The following is a 19,061-nucleotide window of genomic DNA, read 5'->3' on the forward strand; positions in this document are numbered from 1 at the left end:
GTCAGTAGCATGACCTTAATGAAGTTCAAAATATTTTTCATACATTGGATGAGAAGGAAGACAATTCCAAGTGGTACTAGCTATTAAATATATATCCACACTTGGAATTGATTGAAATTAGTCCAACATGCCACAAATTAAATGGGACATGGGGTGTCTTAAGACATTAATCTGTTTCTCACTCTTTCTAGACTGCAGTTCTTTAAGCATTATAACCTAAATCAAATAGAATAGTAAAAAATGAGATGCCTTATTGAAAGCTATTATGTCCAGTGGGGCATCCCTGGTAGTTCAGATGGTAAAGAATCTGCCTGCAATGTAGGATAACCTGGTTCAATTCCAGGGTCAGGAAGTTCCTCTGTTGAAGGGATAGGCTATCCACTCCCCTATTCTTGGGCCTCCCTGGAGGCTCAGATGGTGAAGAATCTGCCTGCAATGTGAAAGACCTGGGTTTGATTCCTGGGTTGGAAAGATCCTCTGAGGAGGGCATGGCAACCCACTCCAGTATTCTTGCCTGGAGAATCCCCATGGACAGAGGAGCCTGGTGGGCTACAGTCCACGGGGTCCCAAAGAGTAGGACACGACTGAGTGACTAAGCACAGCACACACGTACAAAGGAAAATGTGAAATTTCTCTGAAAATATTATTGGATAATTAACAAACTTTGGCCCCATGAAACAAGCAGTTGTACAAATTGCAAGTAAAACCATAGAAGGCATGTTTAAAACTTTATTCTATTGCAATTGACAAAGAAATTGGTCATTGCTGTTGATATGTAACATTTTAATATGATAACTAGAATTATAATTGACCACATTTTATCAGGGCATATCAGATCTATATGAATTTCGCACAATTTTAGGATATCTATATTAGTAACATCAATCATACAGTATAACCTGAAAAGATTTATCACTCCTTCAACAGGACTTCCCATGTAATTTAACATGTCCAATGAACCCAAGTAGTTTAATAGCACTTTGGGATGTTTCAGGGGCCCTCTAAAGCATCCCAAAGTTAGCTAGAAGTCAAGTTATTTAGGAAGTTTTGTCAATAAATATCAAAAGGGTTTATAACACTCAGTCAGGTAGGATCGTATAAGTACTGTGAAATAGTAGTTATTTAGTTAGCCAAAATTAACAAAAGATTTCAAAGGTAAATATAGAACAGATCAATTAAGAAGCAGAGAAACTTAAATCTATTATTAAAAGCAGTTCAACATCTGAAGAAAGTATGTTCTCTTAACAGAGAGAAAGGCTGAATTCAAGTTTTGCACCAGCTTACTGTAAACTCATTTAGGTAAACTTAATTAAATTTATTTTAAACTTAGTCAGTCCTAAACATGCACAAAACTTTTTTTTTTCCAGGGTCCACTTTCCACAAATTTTTAATCGCTTTCTGTAATAGCCACCTGTAAGTCAGACCTACTTTCTTTTCCCTTTATATAATGTAATTTTATTTTTTATATCTTCATTAAAAACATACATTCTACTTTCTTATTAGATTAGCAAAAAAACATTATTACTGTATATTTAATATTGAATATTTCCCAGTTTATGTGAATCTGAAATTTATTTACGTTAATTTTTCTTGTATTTGGAATTGTTTGATTTGTAAGCAATTACTTTTCTTTAGACCAATTGAATTAGAACTCATTTACAACGTCAACAATATTATCAGAAAAAAAAAACACATACAGTGAGACATACATAAATCAGACAAACAGAGATCTTATAGTTTTCTGTTTGAGATTTAATATATCTCTTTGAGCCACCCCCCACCGCCTTTTTTTTTTTTCTTTGCTTGAAGTTCTTATTTGCCTGCAGCGGAGGTCTCAGGAGCTTTTCCCTAGGCAGGCCTTTTAACAAGCTAGTTGTTTTTAATTGCATATGCGAAAAGAATTGGTTTTTCAGTTTCCAAAAAGAAAATTTTCTCTCACTCCGTTCAATCAGCAATCACACACTCACAGTCATTCAGAGGCCATCACAGTGCCTCCCTTCTCTCGAGTCCCCAGGTTTCCTTACCTTTTGCTCCCTTCCTGGGAGCTCCAAGAAGGTGATCAGTCTCCTCTTCCACCCGTTTGGGTAGACCTGACTGGGGACTGGCCCCAGGGCCTTACCTGATCCTGTGGCCATTCCTGATGAGTTGGTCTGTCCATCCAATGAGCCTGGTCAGGGTCTGGCTGTCCAGAGAGTCGGAACACTGGTCTGAAAGAGAACCCAGAATACCGTCAGGCGGTGTACCTCCTCATTTGTCTCGGGGTTCCTTTGCTCCAGCCTAGCCGAGCCACCAGTCTGGCAGCTCAGGGGGCCAGCATGGTTGGGATCTCACTGGTGCCTCCAGAAATACTGCAGAAACCAGTAATCGAGAAACCAAGCACCACACTCGGAGAGTTGGAGAACTCAGGTTTATTATGCTGGAGGGCCCAGAGAAGTTAACACTCCAACCTCTGAGCCCTGAACAAAGGGGTTAGTTACAAGCTTTTTATACACAGACTATAGTGGGCAATACTAGCTGCTAATGGGCTGGTTCAAACTAAGGGGCTTCGCGCACACAGGAACAGCAGTCAAGATGAGGAGGGGGATGCCTGACCTTTACATGGGCAGGCATGATTAAGCATGTTTGCAGGGGATGGGCAATTGCAAAGAGCAAGACAAGGGTGAGTGAGATAAGCTCCAGTTCCTAGTATGGTAAATCACCACTTTCTGAAACTATGTGACCCACGTGATCCAGACTTTGCAAGGAGCAAGCTGAGTTATAGGGGCAGAATGAGCAGGGGGTTATGTAAAACTAACTTTTCCTCTTCATTATGGCCCTTAATTCCATGGGTTTAAATAATTAAAAGACATATATATCTTTTTCATTGTTGCATTTCTTTCTTCTCTCTTTTTTTTTTTCTTTTTGAAATGTGACCATAATCACTGATTTTACCTTTTAAGTGCCCAGCCCATAAGGGTGTTCTGAATCCATTTCAATCCATAAATTAGCTCCTTTTGTCACTCTTAAAACTTATTATGAAATTGAGTGATATCTGGAAATTTTTTTTTATATTTCATTGGAAAGTACTACTTTATATCTTTCTTCTACCAGGTTCTTCTACCACAGTTAATTTAATATATATAATTCAAAGTTTTGTAAGTTGATTTTTTCTTTCTTGCATGCAATTTATTTTTTACTCTTTGATCATCTTTCATTTCCCTGAAGCATGTTCTATGGCAAATACAAAAAGTTTCTCAAATTTCTTTCTTACTTCAAATCTGAAGTTAGTATTAATAGACAGACCAACCTCTCTCTCTTTGTGTGTGTGTCTTATATTACTAGAGATAAGGCACTGGGTATATTTACACAATTTACTCATGTATATCTCATAAAACAACCTTAACTAAAAGACCACAAATTAACTGATCAGAAAAGCAGGTTAAATAAGGCCAATTTCCATACTCAGGAAGTAAAATATAACATGATCAAGACCTAGGTGGGAAGACTTAGGTGACTATTATGATTTTGAAATATACAGTCTGTTAAAAAATAATTTATCTTAGGGAGGCTGGGGGAAAAAGGAGAATAGACACTAATATTTTGAAAATGACACTTAAAAGTAAATTTTAGTGTATAAAACTAAAAAATGCAATTGGTTGATAAAATATATTTCACAAATAATCATACATGTTCTTCTTACATTAGGCTTTTTTCTCCCTCCAAACAAAAATGTTCATTATAACAAAGAATATCACAATATAGCAAGGTGTGGCTTGTCAGTGAGATTCCCCATTTTATTAAAATGCTCAAAATAATAATGGTTTAATGAGTTATGCTATTTTTTTCAGACCATCAGCTATTTAAATCTTTCCTCTAAAAAGGTTTTAAGAAGTGTGTTACAATATGAGAACTTCATGAATTACAGGAAACACATTTTTCCAGGTAATTCATGATCTGAGATTTATTCTAATAAGTCTTTTTCATGTTACTATATTCTTATGAAAAGGAGATAAAAATAGTGATATCATTTTAAAAAGACTATGAAAGCAGTGGTACAATCAGATTATTAAATTGGGTCCTGAGATGAGACAAAAATATATTGAAATCTACCTTTATCACTTACTAGTTATGTTACTTTGAGCTTTGGTTTTCTTATCTCTAAAACATATAATAATAATATCTTATTCATAAGAATGTCTTGAAGATTTAATGAATACTGAATGTTCTTATCTCAGTAACTGGTTCACAAAGCTAAATAATGTTTAATGAATAATACTGGTTTCATTAGTATTATTGACTATAAGGACTATTTGAGTGTTAGCTTCTCAATTCTGCCTCTATCTTATTATAGATCAGTTTGCCTTATCAGTATATATAACTACTAATTACAAAATAATATTCCTTACTTACTTTATGGTTGCCTAATTTTCACTTCAAAAATTTCATCTGAAAGTGAAGATACAAGTGGTGAAAACTATCCACTGCTTATGTAGCTACGGTCTTGGGCCAAGGAGGAAAATATGAGGCCCCTTTTGTACATGGCAGAGAAACTGTGTTCTCATTTCTTCCTGATAGTGTGAGGAGAGATGGAGAAGATTGTGAAAGAAGTGGAAGGAAAATGACTCCTTAATTACACAGCACCTTTGTGGAGCCACACTTGTCACTGGTCCCTAGTTAAAGCCACTTCAGATGGTCTATTTTTCACCCCCAAGTTGAACAGTTTCAAACTGAACCCTTTCCCTTGCTCATTCGCTCAGTCTCTCTTTCATGCTTTGTACGAGGATCTTGCATCTCATGTTTCAGATACAGAGCATTTTTGCCATGAATAGTATTCTTTACGAATTCATGTCAGAAATCCATGTATTTATGACTATTTTTCTTTCCTCAATTACTGACCAAGAAGAGAACAAGACTGATGAATGTCAAGTAAGTCAGAGATATGAATACCAAGATGGTGTGAGTGACATGTGATAGGTGAATTACTGAACATAAAAAGATCATGTCAGCAAAGAATTGTGACTGGAATATGTATGAGTTTATGTTCTTTCTCCTTTTAAACAATCAGAAATGGGAAAAACATAAATATGATGATTAAAGAGGAACAATACATACATTTAAAGAGGTACAATAAATAATTACAAACCAAATAAAATCAACACCTTACTAGTATTTCTGAATAAGTAAAATGTGGCTCTCAGATGAACTATATAGACTGTTACATCTAATTTTATATAAATATTTAAATATTGACTGTATGACTCACAAGGTATTTAAGTTCCATGAATAAACAAGACATATTTACATAATCAAATGGAATACAGGTTTATATAAATGAAATAGGCTTAGTATCCTAGCAAAAATTATTTAGGTTCCTATTACATTATATATAAATCAATAAAACCAGAAAAAATTGCCTTCTGGTAAATGCATTATAGATATATTTATTTTAAATATGTTTTTATTTATCTAGTCCTTGCTAATTAGATCAGTGTGTTCTCATTCATTCATTTGACTAAGCATACATATAATTTTGCTGGTATATTTGGGATTTTTAAGGTTCCGTTATTTATTATCTCATTTTAGAAGATGATGCAAAAGAAGTTGCTAACCTATTTCTGGAGGATATCCTACATAAATTATGTCTTATCACTTAAGGAGACAACTAGGGAGAAAAAAAAGTATTTGAAAGCTGATAATGATGGACAGGGAGGCCTGGCATGCTGCGGTCCCTGGGTCGCAAAGAGTCGGATACAACTGAGTGACTGAACTGAACTGAACTGAAGTGAATGATAATTTTGAGTGAATAGAACTGCTGGTTGAACTGGGCATGACTTGTCTGTACTTTTGTGCTTTTAATTTATTACTTTCTATTAACTTCGCTGCCAAAAGAAAAAAATTGAACTGATAATAATTATGTGTCAAATCTATAAGTGATTCCTATCTTACAAGTTATTCCTTGAAAAAGAAAACAATGTTGCAGGCTCCTTCTCCTGAAGTAATAGCCTCGGGTGAATTTGATCACATGGAATTTATGTAGTCCTCAGAGATTAGAGTCTGAAGGAGGCAGATGATAATCATTCTGAGTCATCATTGCAATATAGGACTGCTATGGTTATCTTCTATTTATCCTGTTCAGAAGAATACCTGAAACCCAATCTCTTACTACCCTTCTCAAAAGGAAGTGGGGTTTTCAATGGCTTAATATGGCCAATAAATTATATAGGGGGAAATTATATATTCTTTATTAAACACATTCAGCTCCAGTGGGAAATGCACCTGAAGGCAAGACTAAGTAAAAGGAACAAGAGAGCACCACTTAATTACCTCTTCCTTCTTTGTCAATTATATGATTTAAGCGGTACCATTGCAACTCACCTTCACTCCCTTACTCCCTTACCCCTCCCCTCAAGCCAAGCATAACTTAAGTGTATGCTGCTCTTGCTCACCTTGATTTGGATAATATGTTTTTTCGAGTTAACTTAAAAGTTATTTTGTGTAAATGACATGTATGTAATGGTGCTAAAGCAGACATGGCCTATTCTTAAAGTAGTAGGGGAAGATTGTTTCATTCAAGTCAGTTTTTCTTGGAGGCTCAGATGGATAATTAGAAGGTTCAAAAGGGCTACATGCCGAATCCTGATATTCTATAAAATCGCCTTAGTCATTTAATTCACTATTAGAAGTTGTGGGAGCCTATACAAGATCTTGTATTTCAGAGTATCTCAAAGTATTTTATTAGCCTTAAGCTAGATACCTTAATATTCTTGAAATACTTTTGTTCTTATATCTAAGTGTTATGTAATTTTTTTCAGTAGTTAGTCATAATTATCTGCGTTTTGTTTAGTTTGCAGGAACTTTGAGGCCTTAATAATTTTTTGCAAAGGAATTTTAGGTTATTGCAGTATAGCAAAATATTTTAAACTCTTTTATGGCCTTATAGTTTTTGAGTAATAACTCAAGTTTGGGAAAGTAGTAGTAAAATGAACTAGAATTGGGTATCAATACAGGTAAACATGGAATTTGGGCAAAAGGTAATTGCAAATTTGTAGGCAAAAGTAACATACAACAAAATATCATTTAATACCTATACAATGTTAAAACTAACAATAATGGTATGATTATTAACTTCAAGATATATTTACCAAAAATGATAAAAGCAAAGGACAAAAAAGTATGAGAGTTATTTTACATATAAGTTACTCAAAATTATCATTATTTTCTTCAAAAATGTGATATAAATTAGTTAAACAGTGATATAACTATTTGGAAACTATTCATGATGTAACTTAAATAAGCAGGTATATCTACCAAAAAAAAAACCCAAAAAACAAAAAACACACACTGACTATAAGAACCTAGATTATTGCAATATGTATTTCTTTCCTGGATTAGTATAATGTTTAAAGAGATCACATTTAGGTGCCAGGAACCTTTATGATGCTCTTTGATCTCAAAAGCTTTAGAGCTGAAAGGATTTGGAAGTTGTCACCAGCAATTGCTGAAAGCTGACATCTTATTTGACATCCCTTTTATATTTGGCCTCTTTTTAGTTCTATGGATTTGTAAGTCATTTGGGGTCATGCATTAATATTCAGTGTACAATGTTATTGTCTTCATATAGAGATAAAATATTTTAAAATATTTTTAATATAAAATACTTGCCTTGGTTCCAAATTATCAATAATCTTACATAATTTAAAATAATTTATCTTGTCCATTTTGATTTTTGATCAACCTAGGAACAGTAGAATCTTTTTTTTTCCCCTGATTCTAGTTTTGTGACAATCCCAGGCAAGGGGATTTAACTTGATCACTTTTCACCGAGTACATGGGGTAATATAAATAAATTAACAGTGTAAGAATAAAATGTCAATGGCTGAGCAAATATTCTCCCTTTGTTTTATTTCCCTGATTCAATTGGAACTGATAAAAGGTGCTATACAAATGAAAAGTCAAAACGAAATAAAGATTTTAAATTGATTTACCAAAATTACTACCAAGTCATCATTTATTTTGATAGATTCCTTAAAAAGTGGAATGGGAAATACAAGTGAATGACTTGACTGTAAGTTTACCTGAAGACTGTATTTTATTTTTTGGAAAGATCTGTTTTCTCTAAGAAATAATCAAACCTATTTTAGGATTTCTAAGTAACACAGTATTTACCAATGCCAACCTTACTTAGGTTGCCAACCTTAGGATTTATAAAGCTTAATATTTTCAAATGTAGAAACATAGAATTTAAATTTTTATTTTTAATAAATTTGACAGTTAGGAAAGATAACAGAATTTTAAGCATTACAATAAGAAAGAGACAACTGGGTCAGAAGTATTGTGGGATATTTTTGTAGAAAATGCATGTCAATTTTCTCCTATGCTTTTCTCCAAAGCTAAACCTACAACTGCATACCAAGCTCCTCTCTGTTGTCTGATTATGTTTACACATTTTGTCTGATTATACATTCTGTCTACATAAATTTGGGTGTCAGATGGTAAATAATCAGCTTGCAATGCAGGCGACCCAGGTTCAATCCCTGGGTTGGGAAGATTCCTGGGAGAAGGGAATGGCTATCCACTCCAGTATACTTGCCTGGAGAATTCCATGGACAGAGGAGCTTGGTGGGCTACAGTACATGGGGTCACAAAGAGTCAGACACAACTGAGGGACTAAGCATGCAGGCTCATGACCTTTGACCAATTGAATATTTTCACTATTCTCATTGTCAACAAGATGGTAAAAATCTTACACATTATAAATTAACTGCACATTTAAAATATTTGAATCCTGTAGTATGCATAGAAATATATATATAGCTACATATATATATATACTATGAAACATAATAATAAAATGAAACTATGGAAATGACCCAGATAACCATGATGGTGTGATCACTCACCTAGAGCCAGACATCCTGGAATGCAAAGTCAAGTAGGCCTTAGGAAGGATAACTAGAAACAAAGCTAGTGGAGGTGATGGAATTCCAGCTGAGCTATTTCAAATCCTAAAAGATGATGCTGTGAAAGTGCTTCACTCAATATGCCAGCAAATTTGGAAAACTCAGCAGTGGCCACAGGACTGGAAAAGGTCAGTTTTCATTCCAATTTCCAAGAAGGGTGTGCCAAAGAATGTGTAAACTACTACACAATTGCACTCCTCTCACACGCTAGCAAGTGAAGAGTGAAAAGTGAAGTCATGTCCTACTCTTTGTGACCCCATGGACTGTAACCTACCAGGCTCCTCTGACCATGGGATTCTCCAGGCAAGAGTACTAGAGTGGGTTGCCATTTCCTTCTCCAGGAGATCTTCCCAACCTAGGGATCAAACCCGGGTCACCCGTGCTGCAGGCAAATTTGGAAAACTCAGCAGTGGCCACAGGACTGGAAAAGGTCAGTTTTCATTCCAATCCCCAAGAAGGGTATGCCACAGAATGTTCAATCTACCGCACAATTGCACTCCTCTCACACTCTAGCAAAGTAATGCTCAAAATTCTCCAAGCCAGGCTTCAACAGTACGTGAACCATGAACTTTCAGATGTTCAAGCTGGTTTTAGAAAAGGCAGAGGAACTAAAGATCAAATTTCCATCATCCATTGGATCATAGAAAAAGAAAGCAAGTTCCAGAAAAACATCTACTCGTGCTTTATTGACTATGCCAAAGTCTTTGACTGTGTGGATCACAACAAACTGTGGAAAATTCTTAAACAGATAGGAATACCAGACTACCTTACCTGCCTCCTGGGAAACCTGTATGCAGGTCAAGAAGCAACAGCTAGCACTGGACATGGAACAACAGACTGGTTCCAAATCAGGAAAGGAGCATGTCAAGGCTCTATATTGTCACCCTGTTTATTTAACTTATATGCAGAGTACATCATGCAAAATGCTGGGCTGGATGAAGCACAAGCTTGAATCAAGATTACCGGGAGAAATATCAACAATCTCAGATACACAGATGACATATGTGGATTTATATGTTGATTCTTGACCTGCATACAAATTTCTCAGGAGGCCAAAGTATTGCAGTTTCAGGTTCTTTGGTGAAGAACTGACTCCTTGATAAAGACCCTGAAGCTGGGAAATATTGAAGGCAGGAGGAGACAGGGATGACAGAGGATGAGATGGTTGGATGGCATCACTGACTCAATAGACATGAGTTTGAGCAAACTCTGGGAATTGACGATGGACAGGGAAGCCTGGTGAGCTGCACCCCATCGGGTCACAAAGAGTTGGACGCGACTGAGCGACTGAACTGAACTGAACTGACAGAAAGTTCAGCCAAGAACTCACTACTTAGTTTAAGAATTACATTATCAAAACCCTGGTATTTAATATGTGCTGTACTTCTTTCAATACTTTCACCTAATTCAAGATATTGTATTTTGTCATTACCTTCCTTTATATTATATATATTTACCATATATGCATTCATCCCCACACAATATAATGTATAGCTTAGGTTATTTTTAAATTTTGTATACACATTTTTATATTTATGCAAACTTTTTCATTAGATATAGTAGATATATCCATATTGTAGTGTTTTATTATAATTCATTTTCTTGGCTTGGATAGTCCAAGCTAATCATAGTTGCTTTATTTATTTATATATTTATTTATTTATATACAATCCTACATTTTTCCATGATATGACCACTATTACTATATATTCGCTTTTCTCAATAGAACTTTCTCGATCATAATGTAATTTCGTTTTCAGAATTTCAGAAATTTAAATATATAACATTTTAAATTTTTTGGTTGTAGGTGGCATAACTCTGTTTTACTTGAACTTTTGAAATTAATTTTGATAATCATTTGTATTTAAATTTTTCCTAAATCTTTATGTGGTTTTTGCTTGGGTTTTCCTGAAATCTAAGATGTCAAGATTAGTACTACAAATATTTACTTTTTTTTTCTTTTATGTCAAAGGATTCATCTTTTGGGACATAAACATAAAATTCAATTCTATACTCTCTAACTTCTCAAGGATAGAAAATAAAATTATATTTAATCAAATTATCTCATTTAACTAAATGATACTTACACAGCTATCTCTCTTTGGTACTGAAGCCTATGGACATGTACTCCTCTGGGGATTTCAGACTCTGTCAAAAAAAAATCAATTCTTCCACCTAGCTGGGAGACCAGCAAAAAACCTTCATAATGTGTGATCTTTATTTTATGTTTTTTCACTTTCATGAATTTTCAAAATATTTCTAGAGAATGAATAGGAATTAATACTTCTGGAGCAATGACTGAAAATCATGCTAACAACATACCACTTTATAGAATATTTTAGGATGAAAAATAATGAAGCTTTTAAAAGATCTGACTGGTTACTTTTACTACAGGTGAATAATGTTTATTATTTTAACTTACATAGGATCTGCTGATTTTTCTCTAAGAGGTGAGAAAACTGTGGACAGATTTTATCTGGTTGGAGTTGCACTGTAGATTCTTCAAATAGTTTTTTTTTTTTTTTTAATTACTATTTGTCTCATAGTTGATAGCTTCCCTGGTGGCTCAGACGGTAAAGCATCTGCCTACAATGCGGGAGATCCGCGTTCAATATCCGCGTTCAATCCCTGGGTGGGGAAGATCTCCTAGAGAAGGAAATGGCAACCCACTCCAGTATTCTTGCCTGGAAAATCCCATGGACGGAGGAACCTGGTAGGCTACAGAGTCCGTGCGGTCGCAAAGAGTGGGAAACGACTGAGCAACTTCACTTTCTTTCTTTTCTTGTAATTGTTATCTGAAACAGTATCACCTCAGTTTAAGTTATTTTGCCTTTCTTGGAACAGAAACCTTTCCTGATACTTAAATTTTATCTTCAATATTATACATTCATCTAAAGAGAATCAAATATTGTAAATCTATGAACATTGGAATAAAATGTCTAGGCTTTGTATTCATTTTGTCATTTCTTAGGGAAAAAAAGAAGGGTAGTTTGGAAAACATGATATAAATAAAATTTTTAAATATTATTTTTTATTAATTTTTTCTAATTAATATTTACAAATATAGCAGCTGTTTTCTATGTATAAGAAGACAAAAATTAATTTAATGTGTGATTCCCTAGGTGGTTTTTAATCTAAGCTTTTTCCATTTTTAAGTGAAAGATGCTACTGCAAAGACTTACTAAATATAGAAAGTACTGCAGATGGGAAGATATAACTTGATTATCAGCATCAATATTTTAGTGACATCCGAGAGGGCAGATTAATGTTGATATTGAAAGATATTGGCTATGATTATCAGGAAATAACTAGTTGAGCTACACTCTTTAATAAGAGGCCAGTGAAATGTTGCTTCCTAGAAAGTAAAACAACAACAACTACTCACCTAAATTGCTATTTTAATTTGTGTAGAAGATGATTTTTAATTATAATTTCATTTGGATATTGCCATGTAATGTTTTGTTTGTTTAACAAATTTTAAGCTGATATAAAAATTCCCTGATATTCCTTTGTGACTGCATATATTAAAAATAATATATTAACATGAGTAATTCTTTGCTATTTTTCTTGTCCTTGAAATAGAATGTTTCTATTTTCTGGGCTGTTTATTCTGGCACATTTAAATATTTTCATAGAATTCATCTAACATACAGAAGAGTATAGTTAATATCATGGAAATGATTCAGTTTACTAAAACATAAGGGTCATTTACTTATTAAATACAAGGTCACTGTATTATTGTGTCCTCTTAGTGTATGACATATTCCATCAACTCTCCTAGTTGAAGGTTGATCTCTATCCTCTGCCTGCCATCTAGATAGTCAGATAAATAGTTTCATTAGGATTGACTTGTCAACCATGAGATGTTGTCAGCCACATCCTTGGAAAATAAAAATAGTTTATATTTATCCAGAGCTCCAAAATGTGTTCAGGCACATCTTCTAGTATGTATGACTCATTATAAGGGATTCCATCAATGACTGTTTTAGTTCAAGGCCAAGACCCTTAAATTAAAATGAGTATTTGTGATATATCACATTTGGCAGGTGAGTAGAATTGTGCTGTGCTTAGTCGCTCAGTCCGGAGAAGGCAATGGCACCCCACTCCAGTACTCTTGCCTGGAGAATCCCATGGACAGAGGAGCCTGGTAGGCTACAGTACATGGGGTCGCTAAGAGTCAGACACGACTGAGTGACTTCACTTTTACTTTTCCCTTTCATGCACTGGAGAAGGAAATGGCAACCCACTCCAGTATTCTTGCCTGGAGAATCCTAGGGACGGCGGAGCCTGGTGGGCTGCCGTCTATGGGGTCGCACAGAGTAGGACACGACTAAAGCGAGTCGGACACGACTAAAGCGACTTAGCAGTAGCAGTAGTGGCTCAGTCATGTCCGACTCTTTGCGAACTCATGGACTGTGGCCCGTGAGGCAACTCTGTCTATGGGGATTCCCCAGGCAAGAATACCGGAGTGGGTTGCCATGCCCTCCTCCAGGGGATCTTCCCAACCCAGGGATCGAACCCAGGTCTTCCACATTGCAGGCGTCTGAGCCACCTGCTTTACCGCTTTACCATCTGAGCTACCATGGAAGCCTGAGTAGAATTGTGGTTAGATGTAAAAAGACTTCTTCTGGGATATAACATGCCATAGATCCCTTTAAATAACTCATTCTATGTGTAAAAGTTCCATTGTAAGAATAATTATTCCGATAGATTACGATACATTTTTTCTGTTTTCTCTTATTAGAAATTGTTTAGATTATATTTTCAAGCTTAGAATGCACTGCTTTACAGCTGAAGTCATTAATATATGTTGTTACCACATGCAGATAGTCATGCCAGATCTTGTGAGACAAAAATAATTAAAATGATAAATAAAGCAGAATTCTTGCTTATAGACCCTGTAACTTAATAAATATGTATTTCCCCAATGGTTTTTAAATCTGTCTGGCAAAAACTGATCTTTAAAACGTGTTCATTTAACAGCTAGAATTAAATAAGGGCACACTGGTGTTTCTCAAAGGCTAAAATTGAAGCCTATTATCTTGTCCTACTGTATTTTCTAATTCCCTTCTTTAGCATCCAGTTCCTTTCCACAGTCACCTATGCACACATCACACATATTTGACCTGGTGCTTCCTGCAGCTACTCTTCTTTTTGCTTTAATTTTTACTGGGCAGCCAGATGGTACCTGACCCTCACTTATCTATAATGCTCAAGCCAGCATCACCCTTGGTCCTCACCACAAATCTAACTCCTGGCTGGCCTTTTGGAAGGGAACATTCTAAACTAGCAAATGAGAATAGGAGACTTACAATCCATTAAAAATTTTTTTTCTTTCCTAATGATTTACATTAGTTTTCATGAACCCCATAAGAAATTTAAAATACTCTGTACTTACAGGGACATATTACTGAATTTTTTTTGCCAAATTCATCAGTTCCATTTCTCTTCTTTATTTTATCCTTTAATCTACTTTTTTTAATGCATGTAAAGAGAAACTCTGGCTGAGCTATGTAATTTGTGTCCATGTATTTGATAGAAGTCTATTTTGGGATGGGTCTGGAAGACTGCAAAGAACCTGGAGGGCTGGGTTGGGTAGGAGGCGGAAGGGAGGTTCAAGAGGGAGGGGACATATGTATACCTATGGCTGAATCATGTTGATGTATCGCAGAAACCAACACAATATTGTAAAGCAATTATATTTCAATTAAAAATAAATAAATTTAGAATTTAAAAAAAAGGGTTAAGGCATCTCAGTGAAGGTCAGGTTCTTTCAGAGGGCATTTAAAAAGAAGCAACGGCTGAGTCAATGTTCATTATGTCTTTATCATCTAAAATAATTACGCCTGATTTGAAGAAATATGGAGTTGGAATAGTCATGATGAGGTCCCTGCTTAGTATTCCAGCTTCTTATTTTGCTTCTTTTCACAAACTTCCAAGCTCCCTTATAGGGCTTCCCTGATAGCTCAGTTGGTAAATAATCCGCCTGCAATGCAGGAGACCCCAGTTTGATTCCTGGGTTGGGAAGATCCCCTGGAGAAGGGATAGTCTACCCACTCTAGTATTCTTGGGCTTCCCTTGTGGCTCAGCTGATAAAGAATCCGCCTGCAATGCGGGAGACCTGGGTTCAGTCTCTTGGTTGGGAAGATCCCCTGGAGAAGGGAAAGGCTACCCACTCCGGTATTCACACACAAACTTCCATTTTTGGATTATCAGGTTGTTAATACATTCCAAAAGTCATCCTAAAGTTTCACACCTCTGTGTATATATTATTCATTTTTGCCACTTAATCAAGAACCCTTCTTATTCTTTTCACCTTAAGGACCTTCTATTTGGGCTCTAGCTCAGCTCAGAAGTTATGCTTTCTATGAAGCATTGTTATCACAGTTTCCATCTTAATACACTCCATTTATAGCCTGCTTATACTTCTAGTGGTGTGTGTGTATATATATATATATAAAATCATATATATCCAATTAATCAAATATACATATTATATGTATTAATCTATATCTATAAAACTATTTAATTTACATATTTAGCCATTATCGTATATTTGAGCTCCTTAAAGGCAGAAGTCATATTTTATTCAGCAATCTGTCTTCAACTAACATGTTATTACACAAAAGATGCTTGATAAAAAATTACTCAATCACCAACAACTGAAATGAGTGAATGGAATGGTAGTTCAGATATGTAGGCAGGCTGGAAGACAAGCATGTTGATTTGACAAATGACTGTCTTCCTTTTCAAATGGAATACTACCAAGATAGTACCCTCCTATCCCTGAATCATGAACTTAATGTCTACATATTTGCTATAATAGTATATATATTACATATAATTTTATGAAATATACACACTTAAAAAATTTACTCAGAGAAGCTTTGACTCTTCGCTGACTGAGAACAGTCTCTAGTTATGTGGAATAGCAAACCACGGTAGAGACTGCTACAGGTTGCAAATATAGCAATATAATGTGTACCTATGTGACCATGATATTTGAAAGACTGAACACTTAGTAGACATTTTTATAATTTAGAGTTTTGAAAATAATTGTCCTGATGTGGAGGGATTCAAACTCTAATTCATGCTAAAATATCATTGCCACCTGGCTCCTTGCCAAAATGTTAACTCAAGCTGTGGGTCACTAGATAAATCTTCAGATGCTTCTAAGATCCATGCAGATAAGTTAAATGTGAAGATGTTGCATCCTACATGAAATAGACTTTCTGCTAAATGGGATTATACACCTTCTTAAAAACATTGATATAAAGAAACAAACACAGTCTCCAAAAACCTAAAACAAGAAATATTTGCATTAACCAAATCAGATAAAACTTTGGCTAAGCAAAATATGACCAAGTAGAGTGCTATAATGATCACTGCCAGATCAAAAGCAAAGAATCCTTATCTGTAATTTTTCTCACTCTCAACTTGTATCATTTGATTCTCTTTGCAGTTCTGAGTTTTGCATACTCCCTTTGTGAGATAGATTAACATTTCCCACAGTTTCTAAAAACTTTTAAAAACAGCTATATTGAGGTATAACTGATATCCAAAAACTGCACATATTTAATGTAAACAATTTGATGATTTAGGATATGTGCATACACCCATGAACCGCAATCAAAGTAATGTACATGTCCATGAATTCCCAAAGTTTCCTTGTGTTCCTTGTACATTTGTTTTAATTTCATTTTTATCATTGTATGGTGTACATGGTAAGAACACTTAAGATGTGCTTTCTTAACAAATATTTAAGTGCACAAAACCTTATTGTTGATTATAGGCACTATGGTAGTAGATCTTTAGAACTTAACTCATTTTACGTGACTGAAACTTTATACCCATTGAACAACAACTGCTTTTCCTCTTCACCTCCAGGTGCTGGCAACCACCATTCCGTACTCTAGTAAGTTTGACTAGTTTAGATAGCTCATGTAAGTAGAACCATGCATGATATGTTCTTCTGTGAATGGTTTATTTAATTGAGCACAGTGTTTTCCAAGTCGTTCATCCATGTTGCTGCACATTGGGTTTTCATTTTTATTGATGAATAATGCACCACTGTAAGAATATACCACATTTTCACTATTCACTCATCCTTCCATGGACACAGAGGTTTTTTCATACTTTGGCTAGTGTAAATAATACTGCAATGAACATGAAAGGGCAGATATCCTCCTCAAGATCCTGCTTTCAATTCTTTAGGCTATATACACAGAGGTGGAAGTGGTAGATCATATAATAGCTGGATATTTAACAATGTGAGAACAGGTGATATTGCTGTGCTTTCTACATTCGCTCCATTATTTTACAGACCCACCAACAGTGTACAAGATTCCAGTTTCCCAGATGCTTGTCAGTAATTTTCCTTTTTTTTCTAGTAGCAATCTTAACAAATGTGAGGTTATTGCTCATTACAGTTTTGATTTGAATTTCCCTGATTATTAGGGATCTTGAGCAACTTTTTATGTATGTGTTGGCCATCTGTATGTCTTGTTATGCGAAATACCTGATCAGGTCCTGTGTCGATTTTTTTAAAATTCAGGTTATCTGCCTTTTTGTCATTGAGTTGCAGAAGTTTCTTATATATTCTGGATATTAGCCTCTTATCTGATATATAATTTATGGATATTTTCTCATATATTTTGTAGGTTGCTCTTTTATTCTATCAAGTACTTTCTGAAAATCACACTATTGTCTCAATATGCACAGAAAAAGCATTTGCAAAAATTCAGCATACTTTCATGATAAAAACAGTAATCATTGAGGAAATGCAAATCAAAACCACAATGAAATATCACCTGACCACAATGAGATACTGCTTTTCAGAATGGCTATTATCAAAAGGAACACAAATCACAAATGTTGGTGAGGATGTGGAGAAAAGAAAATCCTCCTACACTGTTCGTGGAAATATAAACTGGTGCAGCTACTGTGGTGAACAATATGGAGGTTTCTCAAAAAACTAAAATAGAACTACCATGAGTTCAGTTCAGTTCAGTGGCTCAGTCGTGTCTGACTCTTTGTGACCTCATGAACCGCAGCACGCCAGGCCTCCCTGTCCATCACCAACTCCCTGAGTCCACTCAAACCCATGTCCATCAAGTTGATGATGCCATCCAGCCATCTCATCCTCTGTAGTCCCCTTCTCCTCCTGCCCTCAATCTTCCCAGCATCAGGGTCTTTTCAAATGAGTCAACTCTTCGCATCAGGTGGCCAAAGTATTGGAGTTTCAGCTTCAACATCAGACCTTCCAATGAACACCCAGGACTGATCTCCTTTAGGATGGACTGGTTGGATCTCCTTGCAGTCCAAGGGACTCTCAAGAGTCTTCTCCAACACCACAGTTCAAAAGCATCAATTCTGCGGCGCTCAGCTTTCTTCACCGTCCAACTCTCACATCCATGCATGACCACTGGAAAAACCATAGCCTTGACTAGATGGACCTTTGTTGGCAAAGTAATGTCTCTGCTTTTTAATATGCTATCTAGGTTGGTCATAACTTTCCTTCTAAGGAGTAAGCGTCTTTTAATTTCATGGTTGCAGTCACCATCTGCAGTGATTTTGGAGCCCAGAAAAATAAAGGCAGTCACTGTTTCCACTGTTTCCCCATCTATCTGCCATGAAATGATGGGACTGGATGCCATGATCTTAGTTTTCTGAATGTTGAGCTTTAAGCCAACTTTTTCACTCTCCACTTTCACTTTCATCAAGAGGCTCTTTAGTTCTTCTTCACTTTCTGCCATAAGAGTGGTGTCATCTGCATATCTGAGGTTATTGATATTTCTCCTGGCAATCTTGATTCCAGCTTGTGCTTCCTCAGCCAAGCATTTCTCATGATGTATTCTGAATATAAGTTAAATTAGCAGGGTGACAATATACAGCTTTGACGTACTCCTTTTCCTATTTGGAACCAGTCTGTTGTTCCATGTCCAGTTCTAACTGTTGCTTCCTGACCTGCATACAGGTTTGGTAAAGAGGCAGGTCAGGTGGTCTGGTATTCCCATCTCTTTCAGGATTTCCCACAGTTTATTGTGAAATTCCACTTTTGGGTACATATCAGGGGGAAAAAAAGGAACACTAACTTGAAGAGATACATGCATCCCAATGTTC

At 35.6% G+C, this 19,061-nt stretch overlaps 1 long non-coding RNA gene across 1 annotated transcript in view; it reads right to left on the minus strand.

Moving 5' to 3' along the window:
* Positions 1-1,453: 1,453 nt before the first annotated feature.
* LOC145530204 (uncharacterized) overlaps positions 1,454-19,061 on the minus strand; it is a 358,605-nt gene continuing 340,997 nt past the window's right edge. The window contains exon 5 of the long non-coding RNA XR_014071546.1: positions 1,454-2,207. This is a non-coding gene — a long non-coding RNA (uncharacterized LOC145530204). The remainder of the gene's footprint in view (positions 2,208-19,061) is intronic.

This window comes from Giraffa tippelskirchi, chromosome 12, assembly GCF_054371585.1.
Source record: "Giraffa tippelskirchi isolate mGirTip1 chromosome 12, T2T-mGirTip1v1.2.pri, whole genome shotgun sequence".
Classification (NCBI taxonomy): domain Eukaryota; kingdom Metazoa; phylum Chordata; class Mammalia; order Artiodactyla; family Giraffidae; genus Giraffa; species Giraffa tippelskirchi.